An 11,741-nucleotide genomic window follows, 5' to 3' on the forward strand; every position below is an offset into this window, starting at 1 on the left:
AAAAAAAAAAAAAAAAAAAAGGATGCCTCAATCCCACTTAGAGGGGAAGAAGAAAGCAATCAATGGGGCAAGAGCAGAGTGAGGGCTGAACCTGTGTGGGAGAGACAACAGAGAGGGGAAAAGAGGAACATGATCAAGTATTGGGGGTGGGGTGGGAAAACAGGACTGAAGCCCTGATGACCAGCAAAAAATGGAAGCAGGCAACCTCAGGAGGTAAGAGATGTGTTGGGGGAGGTACGGGAGGGGTGGGTCTAGAATGTACTAGAGACCAGGGAAGTGAGAACCTCTCAGGACTCAAAGAGAGGGACCAAGCCTGCAGCCATCAAGCCAAGGACTATCCCAGGGGAGACCAGCTAGAGCATCCCCTCTTCCCCACCCCCAACCCCACCCCCAGCTCTGGGTAAATTAGAACATTGACTAATACAACAATACCATACTGATTACAATCTCTGATGAATAGTTTTCAATAATGTAGTGCTTATTTGATTTAAAAATCTCATTACATCAGGACCAATGAAATTAGGAAAATGAGTTACTGCTTAGTGAACTTTACACTACAGAATGCCCTGACAGCTGAATCCTTTTTTTTCCATTTTCCTGGGTTTTTAAAACCCATATTAATTCAAATTATGGCCTCTCAACAAATGAAAGTTTTGGATTGATTTTTGATTGACAAGTTGCAGTTGTGGGGGAGTCAATAATATCAAGTATGTTCTAATACTAAACACTCAAGTAATTTAATGAGACCAGATTTGATCTACCTCTGTAAAGACATCTATATCTGATACATGTTATTTATACATATTTACTGACACCTTTTCATGAATTTCTTTAATATTTATAAGCCTATAATAATATTATGAGTTTGGAATCATACTGAAAAGTAAATGCTAGGAAGCTAAATTGTTCCCTAATTTTGGTTTTGAATTAAATTTTTGAAGTAAAATAATTTTGAATGAAATGCCTCTAATAATTATAAAAATTTACTTTCCAAAGTTGTCTGACATTACATTCCACCACCTCATTGTGAAAAACAATGCAGTGACCTTCAATCTCAACAGTTTTAAATGTAATGAATTACAGAACTATTTACATTTTAATTCACTGAAAAGAAAAATGTATAATGACAATATTGACAAAAGCATGAAACTATTAAGTTTACTTTTTCATCTTATGCCTCAATAGCAAACTAGTTTAAATTAGACAATAAGTAGTCATTAAAATGTCTTTTGTAAAAAAATTACAGTTGAAATCGACATTCATTTCAGTCATTTTCACATTATTTGAATATTATTTTTATTTCTAGAAATGTGTACTTTATTTAATTCTTCTTTTCAGTTCCCAAATATTTTATGTTCTTTAGTCAGCAATGAAAACAAGACCATAGTAATAAAAACAAAGACTAGAAGTTTTCATTTGATATTCAGAAGCAATCTAACTAGATAGATAGATAGATAGATAGATAGATAGATAGATAGATGATAGATAGAGATTGATAGATATATAGTATAATTGCTATTGAACAGCTTTTATCCTTTATTTTTATTAATTTTAAAGATAGATTGGAACATATTATTGGTTCAATCCATAACTGTAAGGTTCAATAATGTTAAAAAAAATGAATGTTCCAACTCACAAGAGATTTTACCCTAGATAGCCTTTTATGTTTAATTTTTAATTTTTATTTTACTTTTTAATTTATGTGCAAGATCTACTTGAGCTAACCAGGTACTTATTATATTACACTTGAAATCTCCTACAGATAATAAATGCATTCAATAAAGCAGCAGGGTATGTTTTAGGGTTTTACTGCTCTGAAAAGGCACCTTGACCAAGGCAACTCTTATAAGAATAACATTTAATTGAGCCTGGCTTACAGGTTCAGAGATTCAGTCCATTATCATCAAGGTGAGAACATAACAGTGTCCAGGCAGGGATAGTACAGGAGGAACTGAGAGTTGTACATCTTTATCTGAAAGCCACTGCAAGAAGGCTGGCTTCCAGAGAGCTAGGATAGAGGTCGAAAACCCATGCCCACAGTGACATACTTTCTCCAACAAGGCCATACCTAATCCAAAGAAACCACACCTCATAATGGTGCCACTCCCTGGGCCAAGCATATTCAAAGTATCACAGGGTGCATAACTAACACATAGAATTAGTATTCTTTTTACACAAACCACAATACACTGGAAAATAAATCAATTCCATGCACAATAGCCTTAAAAATATTTTGAAATATCTCTAGCCAGGTAAGCTAAATACATGTACAAGGAAAACACTAAGATGCTGATAAAATGAAATGAGATATAATATATTCTGAGATTTGTGTAAATATTATTGTGAAATAGATATTATAGTAAAAGTATCACAGGTAAAATATAAACCTCAATGAATTTTTAATGTAGTTCTTCACAACATTTGAAAAAATCATTTTAAATGTATCTTTTCTGTGTCTTTTGTTTGTGTGGGTTTTTGTTTTGTTTTTATTATTTTTTCTTTGTAGGTAAAAGTCAACATAAAGAATGTACATAGACAATGTAATCTGCAGAGAAGAACAGATATGTGTGAAGCCTAGAGATTTGATGACTTGGCATGATCCTTGTCCTGAGGACCTCTGGACTCATGGGTACATTCAGCCCACCTACATTATACAATGGGGTAGAATGGGTCATATATACCAGGTATGTGGTATGGGCCTATGAAATGGGCCTATGTCCTAAGGGAAGCCACTAGAACATCCTATGGGCTGAAAACAAACTATAGAATCCAAGAGAATGATGCACATTTCCCCATTTAATTTCTAAATTCCACAGTAAACCTGAATGATATGAAATGTCAAAGATTCCATTATTTAATAAAGAAAGGACATCTCTGGTTGTTCTAATGCCACTGTGGAAAAGAAAATACTGTGTCATCTATCAAAGGCAGTATGAAGTACTAAGAGGGCAGCACATGTTTGTTGTCATGTTCCCTATAGGATAACCAGTGAAGTACACCTGCAGAGGCTGCTGTGTCTTCCAAAGAGGTCATTTAAGTTATGGAGGTCTTGATTGTACTAAAAGCTGAGCTTACATATAACAGTCTAGCAAGTGCTCCTCTAAGGAGCACTACCAATAGAACCAGAGTTGCTCTTGTCTCTAGTTGTTCAAGAGTAACTAGACTTTAAATTAATGGGTTTTAAACCCTGTGCATTCATGTTTTGAGCAATAAGAGAAAAAGTTGAAGCACAGGGCCTTTTACTAATGAAGGTGAGCTCCTTGCTTCAGTGAGAGGTGGCACTGCCTTTGAGTATGACAAAGTAGGTGGTTCAATAAGAGAAGGTTTCTCAGCTGCTAGTTCTAGAATCCCTTTTTCCCACAGCTGCAGGTGGTTTATCCATACTCAGGATAATGATAATAGCATTGCTATCTTTAGCTTTGATTCTTGTGAAGTCTGGCTCATCTTCCTGGTATTCTGGCAGTTTTCAGGAAAGGATACCAAAAATGATTCATGAGCTGAAAACATATGGAGAGGACCTAAGGATGTGAATCTAAGATAGAGCTTGGACAATCTCAAATATAACAGAGACAAGAATTATACCACCAATTTGGAACTGAATTCCAGGAATAATATACAACACTGGTAAAACTCTACCTAATGTGCTTATCAAAATAATATCTACATCAATTTGACAAATGAAATGGAGCACAAGGTGGTCAAAAATAGGAAAGGAATATTTTTGAAATAGTTAAACTCTTTCACATGGATAAATGATGTTTTCTTCATTAATGATGTTATTGATATTTCGGATGGTATTCAGGTTATCTATAGACACACAGGCATTGTGCTATCTCTTGTCCACGAGTTCACATGATAGCCCTTCATGCTTTGATCCGCTGTAGCTGATATAACTTGATCCTGTGGTGTAACAACTAACATCCAATTGTCTTCATTTTCTTTATCATCTGGTTTTTGAAATAGGACATTGGAAGTTATTTGACTCTCAGAAATCTTAGTATAGTTAACATTTTGCAATACATCTATTTAGAGATTTTAAAAATGAATTTATTTATTCACTTTACAACCCATTATTAGCCCTTCCTACCCTCCCAGTATCCCCTCATGCTACTGGTCCCCTTTTCTTTTGAAAAGAAGAAGCCTTGCCTGGGTGTCTCCCCAGTCAATAATATCCTCCCTCCTCCAGCCCTCCAAAACATCACATTTCAAGTCTCTGTAGAACTGGAAGATCCTCTGTTACTGAGGCCATACAGGGCAGTCCATTTAGAGGCAGCTCAGAATCCAATAGGTTAAGAGGTAGACCCTCCTTCAGAGGACCCACATGTAGACCAAGCTGCTCACCTGCTGCATATACATGCAGGGGTCCTAGGTCCAGCCCATGCTTGCCCTTTGGATGGTAATTCAGTCTCTGGGATCATCCAAAGGTACAGGTACTTGACTCTGTAAAAGCATTACAGATCAGTATCACAGTTGACTCTGCTGGGCTTCCTGTGGAGGCGCTGTCCTCAGTCTGTCTCCCAACACTTCCACAAAACTTCACGAGATATTTGTGTGTGAGCCTCTACATCTCTTACCGTTGGCTGCTGAGTGGACCCACTCAGAGGAAACTTATGCTAGGCTCCTGTCTGCAAACATAATAGAGTATAATTAATAGGGTCAGAGATTGTTCTTGCCCATGGGATGGGTATCAATTTGAGGCAGTCATTGGTTGGCCATTTTCTCAGACTCTGCTCTATCTTTGTCTTGGCATATCTCGTAGACAAGCCATACTTTGGGTTGAAATTTTTGTGGATGTACTGCTGTCCTTATCCTTTATTGGAAGTACTGGGTGCTACGGGAACTGGCCACTTCAGGATCCATATACCCCACTACTAGGAGTCTCAGATACAGTTGCCCCCATAGAACCTGTGGGGCCTCTCCCTATCCCAGGTCTCTGGCATATGCTAGAGATTGCCCCCCTACCACCACCAATCGACGTTCTTTTCTCTCTGCTCTCCCTACATATGATCTATACCTCAACACCACTCCCCCAAATACCCCTTCTTCTATCCTGTTCCCTCCTTCCATCAACATTCCATATCTGTTTTGTTTACTTTTCTGAGAGAGATTCATCCATCCTCCCTTGGACCTCTTTGTTATTTTGCTTCCTTGATTCTCTTGATAATAGCATGGTAATCCTGTGTGTTATAGCGAATATCTACTTATAAGTGTGTACATATCATTTGTGTGTGCTTGTGGATCCTGGTTACTTCACTGAAGATGGTAATTTCTAGTTCCATCCATTTGACTCTGAAGTTCATGATGTACTTTTCTTTAATGGCTGAGTGGAATAGGATTTTGTAGATATAGCACATTTTCTAAATCCATTCTTCAGTTGAGAATATCTAGGTAGTTTCCAGTTTCTGGCTATTATGAATGAAGCTGCTATGGATAAAGATGTGCAAGTGTCTTTGTGGGACCATGGAGTATCATTTGAGTATATGTGGAATAGCAGTATAGCTGATTCATTTTTTGGGGGGAGTCATATTTTTTTTTTTTTTTTTTTTTTTTTTTTGGTTTTTCGAGACAGGGTTTCTCTGTGTTGCCCTGGCTGTCCTGGAACTCACTCTGTAGACCAGGCTGGCCTCGAACTCAGAAATCCGCCTGCCTCTGCCTCCCAAGTGCTGGGATTAAAGGCGTGCGCCACCACCGCCCGGCTATATTTTTTAATTCATTTATATTCCTTTTTTATTATTTTTAACCCTTTTTATTACATTCCAGTCATTATCCCCCTCCCAGTCAGCCCTTTAGCTATTCCTCATTCCATACCCTGTCTCCAAGAGAATGTCCTCACCCCCACCCTCACCCCACTAGGCCTTCCCACTCCCTGGGGCCTCAAGTCTCTTGAAGGTTAGGTATATATTTTCTTACTGAGGCCGGAACAGGCATTCCCTCTGCCATATTTGTATCAGGGGCTCATTTCAGCTTGTGTATGCTACCTGGTTGGTGGCTCAGTGTCTGAGGGATCTTGGGGATCCAGAATAGTTGAGAGTCCTGGTCTTTCTATGGGGTCACTCCTCTCCTAAGCTTCTTCCAGCTTTTCCCTAATTCAATTACAGGGGTACCCCCACTTCTGTCCTTTGGTTGGGTATAAGTATCTGCATGTAATTTTTTTTTCAGTGAGGAGAGAGAGGGCACAGGGTGGTGAAAGGGGAACATGATCAGGTATTGTGGGGGGGGAGAACAGGACTGAAGCCCTGAGGGCCAGCAGAAAGAATGGAGACATGTAACCTCAGGAAGTAGGAGGTGGAGTCTCTAGAGGTGGACCTGGGAGATGAGTCTCCCAGACTCAAAGAAAGGGACCTTAGATGAAATGCCCAAATGTGGGAAGATGGAACTTGTAGAGTCCACCTCCTGCAGAAAGACAGGGCATCAAGTAGAGGGATGAAGTTGTTATCACACAGTCAAAAACTCTGACCCAGAATTGTTCCTGTCTAAAAGAACTGCAGGGACAAATAAGAAGAGACTGATGGAAAAAACAGGTACAAGGACAGGCCCAAATTGGGATCCAGTTCAAGGGGAAGCTCCAAAGCCTAACACTATTACTGATGCTATGTTGTGCTTACAACAGGAGCCTAGCATGGTTGCCCTATGAGAAGCCGAACAAACATCTGAAAGACTCAGATAGCTGGGTCTTGAATGATAACTATTCCCAATCTTAGCAGGGAAATTGCTAAATGCATTTCCAGGATAGTTGTACCCATATGTCCACTCCTAACCACAGTCAAGAAGTACTGTTTCTCTTGCTCCATAACCTGGCCAGTATGTGCTGTCCTTTGTGTTTTTTAAATAAGTTGTTTGGATTGTTGATGCTGTGTCTAACTTTTGAGTTCTTTCTATATTTTGGATATTATCCTACTGTCAGTAGAAGGTGTCCTTTGACTTACATAGGCTTTTAAGTTTCATGAGGTCCCATATATTAATTGTTGGCCTTAATGCCTGAGCAATTGGTGCTCTGTTCAGGAAGTTTTCAAGGTTATTTCTCCTTTCTGTTCTATTAGATTTAGCATATCTAATTTACATTGAGGTCTTTGATCCACTTAGATTATTGAAGTCAACCAGTTTGTTTATATTGTGGAATATATTCATGGATTATCCTATACTTAACCAGTCCTGCATCCCTGGGATGAAGCATACATAATCATGGTGGATGATGTCTTCGATGTGTTCTTGGATTTGGTTTGCTAGTATGTTTTTTGAATGCTTTTGCATCAGTGTTCATAAGGAAAATTGGTTTGAAATACTCTTTCTTTGTTGAGTGTGTTGTTTAGTTATCAGGGTGACTGTGGTCTTAAAGAATGAATTTAGCAGTCTTCCTTCTGTTTCTGTTTTATGGAATAGTTTGAGGAATATTGGCATTATCTCTTTTTTGAAAGTCTGGGAGTATTCTGTACTAAAACAATCTGGCCCATGGCTTTTTTTGGTTGGAGACGTGTGATGACTTCTATTTCTTTAGTGGTTATGGGTCTAGTCAGATGGTTTACTTGATCTTGGTTTAGCTTTGGCAATTGGTATCTGTCTAGAAAATCACCCATTACATTTAGATTTTCCAATTTTCTGGAGTGCAGACTTTTGAAGTAGTACCTAATGATTCTTTGAATTTCCTCAGTGTTAGTTATGTTTCTCTTTTCATTTCTGATTTTGTTAATTTGATTAAATTCTCTGTCCATTTTTGTTAGTTTGGGTAAGAGATTGTCTTTCTGATTTCTCAAAAATCCAGTTCTTGATTCTGTTGACTCTTTTTTATTGTTTTCTTTCTTTCTAATTGATTGAATTAAGCCCTGAGTTTGATTATTTCATTGTCTTCTACTCCTGTGTGTGTTAGCTTCTTTGTTGCTTTCTTTCTTTCTTTCTTTCTTTCTTTCTTTCTTTCTTTCTTTCTTTCTTTCTTTCTTTCTTTCTTCCTTTCCCTCTTTCTTTCTTCCTTTCTTCTTTTCCTTCTTTCCTTCTTTCCATCTTTTTCCTATAGCACTCAAATATACTTTGAATTTGTTATTATGAGAACTCTCCAATTTAGTTATGAAGACACTTAGTATTATGAACTTTCCTCTTAGTATTTCTTTCACAGTGTCTCATACATTTGGGTATGTTGTACACTCATTTCCATTTAATTGTAGAATTTCTTTAATTTCTATCTTTATTTCTTCCATGAGCCAGTTATCACTCAGTAGAGAGTTCTTCAGTTTCTATTAATATGTAGGCTTTTTGATTTTTCTGTTGTTGGTAAAGACCAACTTTAATCCATGGTGATCTGATAAAGTGTATGGTGTTATTTCAATCTTCTTGAATCTGTTGAGTCTTTGTGTGACCAATTATATGGTCAGTTTTGGAGAAGGTTCTGTGAGGTACTGAGAAGGTATATTCTTTTGTCTTCAGTAAAACATTCTATAGATGTGTATTAGGTCCATTTGTATCATAACTTCTGATAGTTTTGATATTTCTGTGATTATTTTATATCTCTATAATCTATCCACTGATGAGAGTGGGGTATTGATTTCTCCTAAAATTAATGTATGGGATTCAGTGTGTTATTTAAGCTCTAGTAATGTTTCCTTTAAGAATGTTGTTGCCCTTGTATTTGTGGCACAATTTTCAGGATTAAGATGTCTTCTCTGTGGATTTTTCTTTTGATCAGTATGAAATTTCCTTCCTTGTTTCTTTTGATTACTTTCAGTTGAAAGTCAGTTTTATTACATATTAGAATGGCTATTCCAGCTTGTTCCTTGGGTCTGTTTTCTTAGAAAACTTTTTCTAGTCTTTTATGCTGAGATAAGTACTATCTTTGTTTCTGAGATGTGTTTCTTGAATACAGCAGAATGATGTATTCTCTTTATGTACCCATTGGGTTAGCCTGTGTCGTTTTATTGCAGAATTGAGTGCATTAATGTTGAGATATACTAATGGGCAATGGTTGTGAATTTCTGTTATTTTGGTGTTTCTGTTGCTTGACTCTGTTTGTGTGTGTGTGTGTGTGTGTGTGTGTGTGTGTGTGTGTGCGTGTGTGTGTATTTCCTTTCTATTGGTTTTATAGGTGTAAAATTATGTATTTCTTTTATTTTATTGGGTATAGTTAGCCTCATTGATTTGGAGTTTTCATTCCCTCAGTAAGGCTGGGCTAATGGAAAGATATAATTTTGATTTGACATGGAATATCTTAGTTTCTCTGTCTATGGTGATTGAAAGTTTTCCTGGGTATAGAAGTCTAAACTGACATCTGTGGTGTATTAGTGTCTGTAAGAACTCTGCCAGACCCCTCTAGCTTTTAGAGTCTTAGAAGAGAAATCTGGTATAATTCTGATAAGGCTACCTTTATATGTCACTTGCCCTATTACTCCTGCTGCTTTTTAGAATATTTCTTGGTTCTGTATATTTAGTGTTTGGATTGTTACATGGCAGGAGGGTTTTATTTTCTGATTCATTCTGTAAGCTTCTTGTAACTTTAATGGCATCCCATCCTTTATGTTAGAGAATTTTTCTTCTATGATTTTGTTGAAGATATTTTCTTGGCCTTTTAACTGGAAATATTCTCCTCCTCTCCCCTCCCCCTCCCCCTCCCCCTCCTCTTCCTCCTCCTCCTCCTCTTCCTCCTCCTCCTTTATTTCTTCTATTCCTATTATTCTTAGGTTTGCTTATTTTATAGTGTACCAGATTTTAAGGATGTTTTATATGATGAGCTTTTTAGACTTCACATTTTTTGACTGACATATACATTTCTTTTATCTTCTCTTCTCCTATATTGTTGGTGATGCTATGGCTGTAGTTACTGTTCTCCTCCCTAGGTTTTCTATCTCCAGGATTGTCTTCATTTGGGTTTTCTTTATTGCTTTTATTTTCATTTTCATATATTAGATAGTTTTATTTATATCCTTCACTTGTTTATTATATTTCTTGTATTTCCTTATATTTATTTGCTTCTTGTTAAAATCCCTCTACCATTTTGAATGTATTCTTTTAGTTTTCCTTAATTTATTCATGTCCTCTTTAAATGCCTCTATCATCTTAATAAAACTGGATTTAAGATCCTCTTCCTATGCCTCACATTTACTAGGATATCTAGTTATCTCAGGTTAACTCTTGTGGTGTCACATTGCTCTACATTTTGAAGATTGTGTACTTAATCTGTCCTTTAAGCACCTGGTTTTCCCTGGTGTTGGATGGATGATCCTGTTGGCAGTCGGACTTCTAGAAAAGGTTGGGGAGGCTCTGGACCAGACAATGGTTGTCTCTTACCTATGGTGGATGTCCCAGGTAGACCAACTGGGGTGACAGGAACAGTACTTAGTACTTACTAGGATTGGAGCAGTACCTGGCAATGGAGGGCAGGGTACCTGATTCTGTTGGCTATGCCTCAGTCAAATCCTACTGTGAATACTGTGTCCTGGGTAGATACTACTCTGTAGGCTCTGTCCCAACAGGACCCAACTGTAGTGGTAGGCAGATCCAACTGTTATGGGAGTGGTTGTTCAGGGTTCCAAGCTAGTTAGGTTTGGGGCCCCCAAAGGTTATCATGGGGAGCCAGGACACTTTTTGACTCATGTAAGACTCCTGTACACTGAAGAACAAGCCCTGAGCTAGACAATGGCACTCAAGGTACAGTGTCCCACTCACATCTCTCAGACACTTAGAGATTTAAGGAACAATACTTAAGAGTTTTGCTTTTATGGTATACTTCCTTTCTTTATTATGCCTCTCATTAATGAATGGTTTATAAATGAGTTTGTAGTGTTTGAACATTTAATGTATGATGTATTAGTCAGGATTTTACCTTATTGTATAGTTAAATTAATCCATATTTTTAAAATTATCTTCAAGCTAAAGCTATACTAGGTTTATTTATTGTGTTTTCCAAGGACAGAAAACAATGAAAATCTTACCTTTAAATGACAACCACAAGAGAGGGAACATAGAGTTGTAAAGAGAAAATGGTAGCCAGTCAGTTCTACGTCACAATCTTCAATTTCAATATTAGTTTGAGAATTATTTGTGGATATCCATAGCTTATCAGTTATAGGGTGAAGTAGATACTGCAGATCCTTTAAATTCAGGTTTGTCTCTTTTCCACATTGCTTTATCTCTGGGTAAGAACATTTAAAATGCCAACTCAGAGCTAATAAGAATGTTGACAAAATTATTATGGATGCTCTTATCCTAAATTGCTATATTTTAATTTCATTTTTAAATAAATTTTATTATCAAATAGCATTTGACTATTTTTATATGCATATTAAACTATAAGATTCTTATGTTTCATCTAGTTTTGAAAATGACCTGTACTGTAAAAAGCTCCTTCTTAGAGTCTGAATCAAGTTTCTGCTTTGGAACTTCTAAATTGTTAAGTGAGGGTCCTCTCTACTTTCCTTCAGTTTGATATCTCAAATCTCCCTTCTGATCATATCACTAAAGCTCACTCTTTCACTTTTCTGTTGAAAAAAAATTATCCTCTATGACACAACTGTGTGAAAAATTTAAAAATTAAAAACTTTGGAATGTGCTAATTTAAATGTATAGCCACAGCAATTATATCTGAACCCTAGATTGTCACAGATAAACCAAAGGGGTTTGTATTTATATAATATGACAGTTAATTGGTGATGTAAGTTTATTATCTCAGTCATATTCTTGTTCACCTCTTTGGATAACAAGTTCATTTCGCCGGGCGGTGGTGGTGCACGCCTTTAATCCCAGCACTTGGGAGGCAGAGG

At 37.1% G+C, this 11,741-nt stretch overlaps 1 long non-coding RNA gene across 1 annotated transcript; it reads right to left on the reverse strand.

The window, feature by feature from the left end:
• Positions 1 to 3,758: 3,758 nt before the first annotated feature.
• Positions 3,759 to 4,450, reverse strand: LOC116069832. The gene is made up of 2 exons (XR_004110152.1): positions 4,342 to 4,450; positions 3,759 to 3,947 (listed from the first exon to the last, which is right to left on the reverse strand). It is a non-coding gene; the product is annotated as an uncharacterized LOC116069832 (long non-coding RNA).
• Positions 4,451 to 11,741: the final 7,291 nt, after the last annotated feature.

This window comes from Mastomys coucha, unplaced genomic scaffold, assembly GCF_008632895.1.
Source record: "Mastomys coucha isolate ucsf_1 unplaced genomic scaffold, UCSF_Mcou_1 pScaffold1, whole genome shotgun sequence".
Lineage (NCBI taxonomy): Eukaryota > Metazoa > Chordata > Mammalia > Rodentia > Muridae > Mastomys > Mastomys coucha.